This window comes from Centruroides sculpturatus, unplaced genomic scaffold (genome assembly GCF_000671375.1).
Source record: "Centruroides sculpturatus isolate CEXI.00-Female unplaced genomic scaffold, Cexi_2.0 scaffold447, whole genome shotgun sequence".
NCBI lineage: Eukaryota > Metazoa > Arthropoda > Arachnida > Scorpiones > Buthidae > Centruroides > Centruroides sculpturatus.
In genome coordinates this window covers 479222-491476 of record NW_019384728.1, presented here as the reverse complement: position 1 = coordinate 491476, position 12255 = coordinate 479222, and the positions used below count along the sequence as shown (strand labels likewise).

Here is a 12255-nt window from a genome sequence, read left to right as displayed (position 1 = left end):
CCATAGGTGGTTATCTATATAATAATTTCCCTAATTGTATTAATATTTTAAATCGTTTGATTTTTTGTATGTTTTTTAATTGGTTGATGATTGATTCTATCAACTAATTTGTCGATTGTTTGATTGTATTAACTTTATTCTTTAGATATCGAAAATTAAATAAAGAACATTATGTTAATTTAAGCGTACAGAAACGTTGCTGTTCCAGCAAAGATCTTATTTTCACTTTACCGAGTGCCTAGTAGGTAATTTGCAGATTACCTAGATAATCTGCACATTACCTAGATAATCTGCACATTACCTAGATAATCTGCACATTACCTAGGTAATTTGAGAAATAGAACAATTTTAGCAACTTAAAGGATCACGCTAGTTAATCTGCAGATTAACGAGTTTCCGAGCTTTAGCGGTAACATATATATAAATTTAGGAAAAAATTGGAAATATATAGAAATGATTCTGTTTGTTGGGAAAATATAAATTCGGAACATCTAACAACGGAAAAAAATTAAAATGGTGGTTGTCGAGTGTCGAACAAGGGCTTAATAGCTTTGAACAATAAGTTTGTGTGCTATTTGGGTAGAGTCGCCTCGGGGAGCGATTTCTAGGGAAGTGCTTGGTTGGGGGTCGTGTTTCTGTTGACTTTTTCTTTCGTTGAGGGGGGATGTTTTCTGGGTCAGTTTCTGTAGGGCGCAGTTGAGGTGGTGACTGACGTTTTTTCTGTTGAAGGTATCGACGAATGATATAATAAAGGCAACATCCTAGAACACTAGTACCCAGGCAACTTGTGATTACCGTTATGACTGTTGAGAGGTAGGATGAAGATGTTGATGTTGATTTAGTTGTCATTTGTAATAGGTGATTGAGGTCATAGGTGACGTCTGATAAGGATTGGTCTGCTAACTTGATATCGTAATCGGAGTTTAATTTTTCCTCTTCTTGGTTTTGTGGTTCTAGCAGATGTTTTTGGAGGATTTGTGGTTCCGTTTGGTTTAAAAGTTGTTCAATTTGCAGGACAAGTAGGTGTTGTGCGACCTCTGGTTGTAAGGTTGATTGTCTTTGAAATTGGGAGGTTAGGATGATTCCGGGTAGGTAACCGGTACATGCAGTTGGGAGATTAATCATTCCCGTATGATTCAATTTATGGGTTGTAGATATATAAGGTGATTTCTGATGTCTTGTAGGACCTCTAATAGTTAAGGTGAGAGGTTCGGGTGTGGAATAAATCCAGGCTCCCTGTCGATCTATTCTTTTAAAAATTGGAGTATATTTTGCAACGATTTGTCGAACACAGAGTTCTTGAACTTGGGTTTCGAGTCCATTAAATAAGGCATATTCACAACTTTGGTGAGGAAATCGTTGGATCGGAACATGTAACGAACAAATAGGAAAATGATCTATCTTGCACATAGCGAGTTCGAATCATTGGATCAACATGTACGATTGTCTATCCATAGATAGAGCAATTATAGGATAATTCGTTTTAAATTGGAAAAAGGTCTTTAATGTGGATATGTATGTTGGAAATTTGACAATTTCATACATATCAAAATATCCACTGGGAGTGATCAAGGGAATTTTTGCGAAAATTCGTAATTTACCAGGTAAAGCTACTGCGACGGTAGTCAGCCACTGGTAATATTTAAACAATGTATTCGGTTGGATGGGTTTGATCATTGCGTAGCCTTCCAGAAGTTGAAGTTGAATGTCTCTTAGAGTTTTTAACATTACTTCTCGTGAGATAAAATATGTACTTAATCGACCTTGTTCCAAAATATCAATGGCTTCTTGTAGTTCTACTAGTTGGAAATGAAATTCTTGAACGGAGAATTCGATCGTTCGTAGAGTTATCTCAAAGGCTAGGTTATATTGGTATAAATTCATGACTTCTCCAAAATATTCTTGTCGTTTAAATAATATATAGATCTGGTGTCTATTATGTTTGCTTATATTTAGGGTATCATTTAATAATGTCGTTTGCGGACGCACTAAATGAAGAATTCCGTCATTACGCTGTTTAATGTTTGATATTTCCTTATTCAAGGCTTCAATTTCTTCTGATGTAGCCATTCCGAAGAGGAATTTGAGGTCTTTTCCTCCTATGTCTATTAAGCCTCTTTTTCGTTTAGATGGGTTTAGAGCAGTGTTTCCCAAACTTTTTTAGGCCATGCCCCACTTTAACATTTCTAAAATCATCATGTCCCCCCCATACATAATTTTTAGTTNATTTCATCCCACATTAATATGCACATTTTGTCTCGATCACTCAAACACTTTGCTTTAGCTTTTACTGCATCAAACACAAATTCCTGGAAGCCTGGTTCAAAGGTCATTTGAGATATCAACTGCCTTAGGGAACGCACATTTGTAAGAGGAATATTTTTTGAAACATCTTGTATGCTCTCGGGCTTTGATAAAAAAGAGAAAGGGCTAGTTTTTTGTCTGCGCAAGTCCATCTTCCTTTCTTACATCTCGATGACATGTTCATTTGTGATTCAAAGAAACACAACTGAACCTGAGATAGTCCCGGGCACACTTGACGAATTTGTCTCATAATATCTTTTATGTCTTGCTTATCTCTAACCTGAGATCGAAGCATAGAATACTTCTTCCTCAATTTTGATAGCTGCGTAATCTTATTATGCAACTGCTTTCTCAGTTTAACCTTTCGTGGGGTGTCCATCACACTATTTTCTGTACAGTCAGAAGTTATTCCAATATTTGCAGAAAGTTCCGGAACTTCTAAATTAATAGATAGAGTAACAGTTTCTGAATTTATAGGGATATCCAGGTCTCCTAGATTCACGTGGGATTCCTCAGCTTCTACTTTAAAAGAACATTCTTTAAACTGAGCATGAATTTGCTCAGCTGTTTTTTTGTGCAAGTTTTGGTTTCTTTGGCTGATTTGCCAAAGAAACCAAACGAGGTTTCGGTGGTTTTCTTTTTCCAGTCAGTAATTTTGGAGGGTTTGGTATATTGAAAATTGTTGGGACTGCATTCCAAACCAATTTCTTCTTTTCCGAGGTCATAAATTGGTTTTTTTCAAAATGCTCAGCACAAAGATAATTATTTTTATATAGCACTTCTGCTGTTTTATTTAGAAGATCTAGGCGTCGAGTGTTTTGGACCCAAAAGCGGCATCTGAAAATAAAATGGAGCTGCATATGAATGGATAGTATGATGCTTGTAATTAATTGCAGGCAATTTAGAAGGTATACTGGTTTCTTCCTACGAGTGTCAGTACTTTAAGCCTAGTTAGTTTACCTAAATAGTCCCAATGGCCGCGCTTCCAACGGACTCAGGCCGACGATTAATTAACGTCACTTGTTATTGATTCACGGTAGTTCTTGAACAAAAGAAAAAAAAGGAAACGTCTACTAAAAATGTAGTTAACCTAACCTAATCGAAGCATAGACATTGGGACTACCTAAATAAAAACTTAAACCTTAAGTCTAACGGCATTCATGAACAAAGACAAAAGAAAAAGACCGGTAAGATCATACCGGTCTTTTTCTTTAGGAAATCTAAAGAAGGACAGATGATGTTGCTTCCCTCGAGCATTTGAGCAATTAACAGCTGAACAATAATTAACTCCTGCAGTCTTCCAAGATCTTGAATTCATTTTCTACTTCTACACACGTATTCACAGCATATACGATGTTAAATGGAAGTAGTTTTCACGCGACGGTCACAGAGTGGCGCTAGCAGCAAGTATCTGCGTAAGCGTTAATGCGCAGAACAAGTTCGCCCATAGAACTTGCCAGTCTTCCTAGCTTTGCTAGATAATTAGTCTATGGTTGTCAGCATCCAAAAAGCCAGATTCGCGCACGCGCTTTACGGAGCACCAACCTGACCCTGTTTAGCCGGTGGAAGCTTAGGACCTTGGGTGGATGCTACACGTATACCGCATCCAATTCTATCCAGGACAGGTTCTGGGCCGTTAGCCGCCTGCCCGCTAGATATTTGGCCTCCCTCGGCCGATTACGTGAATCACGAGTAGATTTATAACTTAACACAATCGATAAGAATTTACTGGCATATTTTTATGATAGTTCTGTATAGTTGACAGGAGTTAAAAAAATCCATTAAAATATTTGATATTTTTATCACGCTCTCCGATTTTATATTACTCAAGGATTTCAATGTTAAACCAGTGATATTACGATTTCGTATATTCCATCTTTAAGGGGATGTAGAAAAAAACGTGTACAATTTTTTGTATAATGTTAAAAAATTAACTGTTACTTTGATAGCATCATTTACAACTAAATTTAATTAATGAATGAGAGAGATGCACACGGTACAGAAAAACCTCTAGAATTTATTTTCCTTACATTTACGATTTATGTATCCGTTTATCATAAAAATTTGTCTTTCCACTTTTTCTCCAAGACTACAAATATTCGAGTACAAAGTAACAGGTTTTGACTTATTTCTACTTAAGAAGTAGTTAAATAATTAAGCGATTAGGGAATTGGGGACAAACAAAACCCTGATGAAAGAGCCGAAATTTTACTTAAACAAAAGCTTAACCGAACCATCTCTAGCCGAGTACAGTGGAGACTGATTTCTTCGTATTATTAACGTAATAAAGACAGAAATTTTTCCAGTTCAATGAGAGTGACCAAAAAGTTGNCACATAAATTGAAAAAACCTTTATGTAACAAACTATGCAAATAAACGTTGAAAATTAACAAAAATCTCTCTTAACATCGACTAAATAGACTACTTTCGTATAACAACCTAGTAAGTAGATAAAGTAAGTTTCTTAGCAAAAAGTATTTAAAAATAATATTAATCAGTCACATTTTTCTTAAATATAAAGAAAACTAATCTAATAGGAACATTCTAATTTGAATTGCGAAAATATGATCTGAGAAATAACAACGCATCCAGTGTCTCACCACCAAGTCTGATTCTCAATTTGTTGCACATATATGCAGCTGCTGAGAAAACGCGTTTAGGTTTGATGGAAGTTGGAGGAATCGTTAGTAAATACTTATAAGCCCGCTCTAGTTATAGCTTCGAGGACACGGGGAGGTTGGAAGAAAACAGTCGGTCAACACAGATTGGGATTGTAGGAGTAAAGGCTACAATCCCGATTGTTTCATTGTAAGCATGTCTTTCTAAAAATAAACACGTTAATTTTGTAAATTTGGTTTCTGTGTGAGTCTCTCGGCGTCCAGCAAACCACTACCCCCAAACGTAAAAGGACTTTCTCGCATCATCCTGACAGATTGCGGGCAAAGCTAGGGTCCTAACCTTTTCACCTAAGGTCAACCCCCCTAAGCGAGAGGCGTCGGGTCTATATTAACCACACAGGCAAAACGAGATGGCTGATACATTGACAGGTAAAACGCACTGAGTAGTGCTCTCGACTGNGCAACCGTTTTCGATTCCATCCATTAGCCACTCGTAGGGAGCTATTTGACTAAGTGCATTGTTTTAAGATTTAAAAAGTAAAGAATATTTTATATTTTTATGTACGTTTCTTTACAAAGCTATATTTAATTATACACGTATATTAAAGTATATTCATATGTGACGGTCCAAAACCCTTTTGTTTTAGAACAGTATCACCTTTCTAATAAACTTCGTGATTAGGTAAAAAGGGAAAAAGAGGGACTTCTGCGGTCGATGACCGAGACGATCTCCTAAAAAAAAATCGTTAGTATATCAATAAAAGAAATCTCTTCCATTTGTTTAAAGGCAATTCTATGGACGTTAATATCAGCAAGACGGGAATGAGATGTATTTTTACCCCCTCTTTGGTTGCACGTGACACGTGGTTACAGCAATAAATCGCCTCGTTCGTAGTCAAACGCGACGTTTGATATAAACAATATCTAGATAGTTGACCAGGTTAAAGAAATTATTGTCAGATGAATGTTAATTTATGCAGTGGCGTAGCGTGGGTGTCAGCCGCCCGGGGCGGAGGAAAATTTCGCCCCCTCTTATTTAGGTATCTCAATTTAAAAGATTAAAATTCAGTTTCGTCACAGAATAAGTAATGAAAAATTCCGTGCTAGTCTTGCCACTTTATTTAAATCGCTGACCCGGACGGCAGGTGAGGTTTGTTCGAATAGAAGTTCCTGACGCATGCGTATGTCATTTTGCAATGGGAAGAATAATGTGCAGTGCATGCTGGTTCTAAATCAGTTACAGTTAGCGACTAGGGAGACTTGGATAGGAGTAACGCAAGTGACCTAGCTGTATTGGATATTGGAAATGTATATATATATATATATATATACATTTCCAATATATATTCCAATGTATATGTATATTANGACTGCGCCAGAAAATCGATTGGCGCCCGCGAAAATTCAAAAATACAAAAATGAAGTATATTACCAAGTAACCCAGTGAGAACTGCTTGCCTATCATTTTAGTTGAAAATACAAGAAGTTTTATTCCAAGCAAGCATCACAAGCCTGCTAGGTTAATTTCTGCTGCTTGCTTGGAATAAAATTTCTTGTATTTTATATTAAAATGATAGGCAAGCAATTCTGTTAAAAGCACTGGCACTGAACGTTTCGCTTCATGCAGTCTATTTTGCAACTTTTTTAAAATCTCGGGATTAGGAAAACTTAATCCCGAAAATTCTGGGACTGAAAAGTGGTCGGGATCCCGATTTTCGAGATCTCGAGATCAAATCCTCTAGTCGTGACATAACCCAAGATTGATCTTCCATTATTCCTTGCTTTCGGAATACATGTGGAGTAATTTCTAGTTCTCCTTCCGGTTCCGATTCTTGCTCAGTGTCATTGCCCTCAGTTTCGCTTTCCGGGAATATGGAGGTTAAATTAAAGTCTTCCTGGGAAAACGTAAGTGGTTCTTCCGCGGTTACTTTGAGCACTTCGATGGTCACCTGTGTTATCTTGCGAGGTTATAGGTTGCTTGAATTTTTTCCGGGCTCTTGCTCTCCGGTTTGATTTTGTTCTTCGCGTTTTTCTCTTGGCGGGTGTTATCTGTCTAATTTGGAGGATATCCATAGAAGGTTTCTCCCTTTCATTTTGGGGTTTTGATCTCCGCTTCCTTGTGCGCGGCCATTGGGAAGTGCAAAAATGGATTTGTTTTCCATGGGACAGCACCACCTGGGCATTGTCATTGTCCAATGTCAGTTTTGCCTCCTTTATGATATCTAGGCCTAAGATCCCTTCGCAGGGAGTGGTAATATCATCTCGTACCACATCGCAAGGTACTATAAATTTCTGGCCTCTTAGTTTAAATGTGGGCCTCGCCATTCCTATAACCGTTGTTTGCCTTCCCAGGATGGGTCCTAATTTTTGTTTAAGGCCAAATTTTACGTACGTTTTTCCCTTCAATCTGTTGGCCAGGTTCTTGGATATGAGTGTATATTCCACTTGAGGGTCAATTTGCATTTTAACCGGAATATTATTCACATAGATTTGTATAATAGGGGTTTGGGTTTNTTCGTGCTATTTTCAATCGGTCCGAGTCGTAGGTGGACGAAAATATGAAATAAAATGGTTCAAATTCTTACAAGATATTATTATTATTTATTGTGAAATTTTTCCGCCCCCTAAAAAGTGCCGCCCGGGGCGGGCCGCCCCTGCCTCCCCCACTACGCTACGCTACTGAATTCATGGATGAGAGCCGTCAAACCTATAGAAATTTATATTATAAAATCATATCTTCTAGACACCAATATCAGTAAATTAAACAAACTTCTCTGTGTCGGTTGTCCGTACAAGCTAGATCCAGACATCAACACGCGAACAGGTGTGCGTGTAAATCATTAATGATGTCATAGTTCTCACCCCCTCAAAAAAATAGGCGGCCAGATGGCCGAGCGGTCAAGGTGACAGCCTACCGCTCTGGAGGACGCAGGGTTCGAATCTGAACGGTTCGAAGAATCCCCAGCAATTTTTCGGGGGGTGGTCCGTTCGAATATGTCGGGCCCCGTCCCTCACCACCCGGCAGCNCTGTGTTATCTTGCGAGGTTATAGGTTGCTTGAATTTTTTCCGGGCTCTTGCTCTCCGGTTTGATTTTGTTCTTCGCGTTTTTCTCTTGGCGGGTGTTATCTGTCTAATTTGGAGGATATCCATAGAAGGTTTCTCCCTTTCATTTTGGGGTTTTGATCTCCGCTTCCTTGTGCGCGGCCATTGGGAAGTGCAAAAATGGATTTGTTTTCCATGGGACAGCACCACCTGGGCATTGTCATTGTCCAATGTCAGTTTCGCCTCCTTTATGATATCTAGGCCTAAGATCCCTTCGCAGGGAGTGGTAATATCATCTCGTACCACATCGCAAGGTACTATAAATTTCTGGCCTCTTAGTTTAAATGTGGGCCTCGCCATTCCTATAACCGTTGTTTGCCTTCCCAGGATGGGTCCTAATTTTTGTTTAAGGCCAAATTTTACGTACGTTTTTCCCTTCAATCTGTTGGCCAGGTTCTTGGATATGAGTGTATATTCCACTTGAGGGTCAATTTGCATTTTAACCGGAATATTATTCACATAGATTTGTATAATAGGGGTTTGGGTTTCAACGATTCGAGTGAACCCTATTTGTCCTTTCCATCGTGTCTCGGTTTCCTCTGTAGGGTTTCTTCAGATAGAACAATCATATATAGGCTCATTTAATGACGATATATAATTAGTGTTGTTATATATATTTCGAGGAGAAAATTGAGGTCGTCCTTTGATGCTTTGAATATGGCCTTTCCAACGGTTTTGCGTTGGTTCTAAAGGCTGCGATCGGAAGCGGACCCAATTTTGGTCAGTTCTTGCGTCGCTTCACCATGGGTCGTCGTTTCGTGAACAGGCGCGTTGATCATTATCATTATTCTCTCAGAGATCAGGAAAATTTTGTGTCCGATTTTGGCTAGGTTTGTTATTCGATTGGTTACGACCGATATTCGTTGCGCCTAAAAGCTGGAGTGTTATATGAACGATTGGAAAAATTCCTGTGCTGATTTTGACTGAATGGCACATTTCTAGAATTGATTCGAGAGGGGGCTCGAGTTAACCCATCCATATGCGTTTTCAGCTCCTTCATCGCTGCTGTTAATTGTTGTAGGTCATTGGGTGAAGGAGAGAAGTTTGTTGATCGGTTGCCTCCCTAACGGTGCGCATGATCCCCGTGGACGTGCAGTAATATTTTCTATCATCTCCTCGCTAATAGCGGCCTTTAGCACATCGTCGAATGTAGCAGGCTCCCAGGACATCGGCCGTTGTCGTATGCGGGGGTCAATCCCGTTTAAAAATTGGGCCTTCAGTCGTTCATCGAGCTCTTTAGTTTGGACCCTTTGTATAATCACGGTTTCTTCTGGAGTGGCCCCCGGTTCCGGTGTGATCACTATTTCCATCGTTAGGGATTGGAGACGAACGGCATACACTTGCACATCTTCGTCCCTTTTTTGAACGCAAGTATAGAATTTGTTTAGTTTAGCTGGAAAAGGTTTGCGTTCAAAGCACTCCAGCATTAAACGCTTGAACTCATCAAATTCGTCTACCGTCTTAATCCGGCGATCCTTCCGGACAAATTCTAGGGGCTATCCCCGTAAGTTTCAGTTTTGCAACAGCCAACATCTGTGCCTTCGACCAAGCAGCCACCTTGGTGACATCTGCTAATGAGTCGAAAAAATCGGTTACTCTTGGACCTCCTGCTTCTCCCGAAAATACGGGCAGTAAAGGTATTATTCCGCCTAAACTTCCTAACGTAAGAGTAGCTGGATTCGGATTAGGGTTTGGATCGGGGTTGCCTGGCCCAGCCGCAGGTTGAGGTTGCGGATCGCACTCCATTATTTCTACTAATTTCTATTTAACGTCCCTACCGTAGGAAATGTTTAACTTAATTCTATTTGATGGTGTTACTCGTATATGGCCTTTCTTTTCTTTCACCTTACTGAAGTTCCGAAGAAATCGGAACCCCACTCCTGCAAATTAATATGTGAACCACCGGGGGGAGGGTGTAGGTCTCCCGATCCGGCAACGGCGGTTTAACCCTGTTCATGGTCAGGATGGATTAAAATTTTGTTAATTTATCCCGCTGTAACGGGATTGCGAGTCGAGTGGCGGAGGAAGGAGTGCCATCGGTAAGGGGGTAGACGATATACGAGTCAAATTGGAGACCAAACGTAACATTAAAAATAACAATTTATTAAAGCTAATTGCGGGTAGTACAACGTCTAATTCCTGTCCCTAAGGCGTGGAGAGCTTACAATAATTGGTTCCATACCTCTTGACTTGTTATCCGCTAAGGAAAAATTATCCAATATTTGATTTAGGAAAGTTTTACAATGTTGAAAGGACACTATTTTTAATTTATCTTCTCCTGACACCTGCTCTGGAACGACTCCTCCAAGAAGGAGAAGGAAGGGGTTTTATAAGATCGGCGTGGGAGAATGGTCACATGATTGATTGTTGTGAGGTAAAAGGTACGCAGATGGGTCAGAGTTGTCCCCGGGACCATGTTAACTATCAACTTAGCAGTTGGAATATGGGATTAGTTTCGAAATGAACGGATGTTTACTTCGAACAGAAAGGAAATTTTTTTTTGTTAGGTTTCACTTTGAGTTAAAGGAAAGTTTGATTAAATTTTTAGGCAAATACGGGGCAATTAATGGGCAAGGAATCGGTAAAAATTCTGGATTTCACACAATTATTGCACATAACAATTGCTTCAGTACAGCACACTCACACTGCAAGAGAATTTACTGCAGGTGGTGAAAAGGTATTGGTTTTAATAAAATTTCTCTGCAAAAGATGTCATAAACTTAAAAATTACTGTGGGAATTGCTTCAGAACATATCAGATGAGAAATACTAAAAAACCCGCACTTCAACTGTTTTATTTTTAAGAAATTCAATAAAAAACCGTTATGTATCTGCTGGATACATACATGCCTAGATGCAGTTAATAAATGAAAATTCTTTAATTTATATATTACAGCTGCTCACATTTTTATATTCATAAAATTTTTAAAAAAATACAAAAAATTATATGGGGCATGGTGTCATATAATATTAAATGATTTAAAAATACTAATGGAAAAAATTACGTTATTTCCGGGTCATATTTGAATTTTTTAGAAGTTATTCACTTTAAAATAATGCAATTTATAAGTGCAGAAACAATGGCACCTTCGCTGCAGCTATTTTTAGTAACAGTAACTGACAGGAAAATTGAAATCTGAGATTATGTGCACCATAGTGCCAATTTGACACCAATAATTAAATATAAATAATGAAATGCTTTAAGCAAAAACTGAATTGCACATTGTAAATCAAAGAAAAATTAGACAGGTAATCATTTTTTCAGATTTTTCAAACAATTAGAATGTTTATACTAACTAATTAAAAATTGATTGGTGCCTAATTGGCACTAGGCATGTGCCGACGTGTTAATTCCAATAAACTAAACATTTAACGTTGTGATGATGTGGCGATATAGCATCGGTTTGGTTTCAGCTGAAACATACAAAATAAAATGATATTGCATCATTTTAAAAATGGTTAATTTTAATCAAAAATTATCTGTGTCATTTTACTTGCAGTTAATGATATTTTATTGTTGCTCACCTCCTCTGCCTGTAAGTTATATATGTATTATTAATTTATTATTTTTTAATTTTTTGCTTATTGCTTATAATATATATATAGTTATTTATTTACATAAAGTAATAAATATATTTAATTTTTTTGTATCTCTATGATTAAAATTAAAGTTTTGCTGAATTTTTAAAATAAAATATGTAGTGTGACTTCAGTTTGGATTGTTGTTTTGAAGGATATTGTACAACGGAGCATGTCATAGTAAAAGAGTTAATGTACTAATTTGTATTATATTTTAAATGCAAATAGTTTTTTGTTTATTTTATTAAAAATATATGAAAAATTAATGTGATGTATAAAGCTTATTATCAGTTTGTTTAATTTATATATAACATACATTTCTATTAATACAGATAAATTTTGAATTAACTTAAATATGGACATTTAAAAAATGATGATAAAACAATTTGATATTCTAGGCACGTACAAGTTCAAAGGAAAAGATTAAGGTTGAACGTCCTGTCATGCATTATAGAGCAAATTCTGAACCATTAATCATTTCTACAGGTGATTTGGAACCTTCAATCTTCACTGAGGTACAAATGTTATTTGTTATTATTGTTAATGATTAGTTTTTAAAACTGAAAAATTTTTACATAACAGAATATTTTACAATATATTTTTAATACATTGTATTTTACTGTTATGTACTTTCAGTGCAAAGAAAAAATGA

The 12255-nt window shown here is 37.4% G+C and overlaps 1 long non-coding RNA gene across 1 annotated transcript in view; it reads left to right on the top strand.

Moving 5' to 3' along the window:
- Positions 1–12255, top strand: part of LOC111628150 — a 43766-nt gene that overhangs the window by 9779 nt on the left and 21732 nt on the right. The window contains exon 2 of the long non-coding RNA XR_002757127.1: positions 12002–12118. This is a non-coding gene — a long non-coding RNA (uncharacterized LOC111628150). The remainder of the gene's footprint in view (positions 1–12001; positions 12119–12255) is intronic.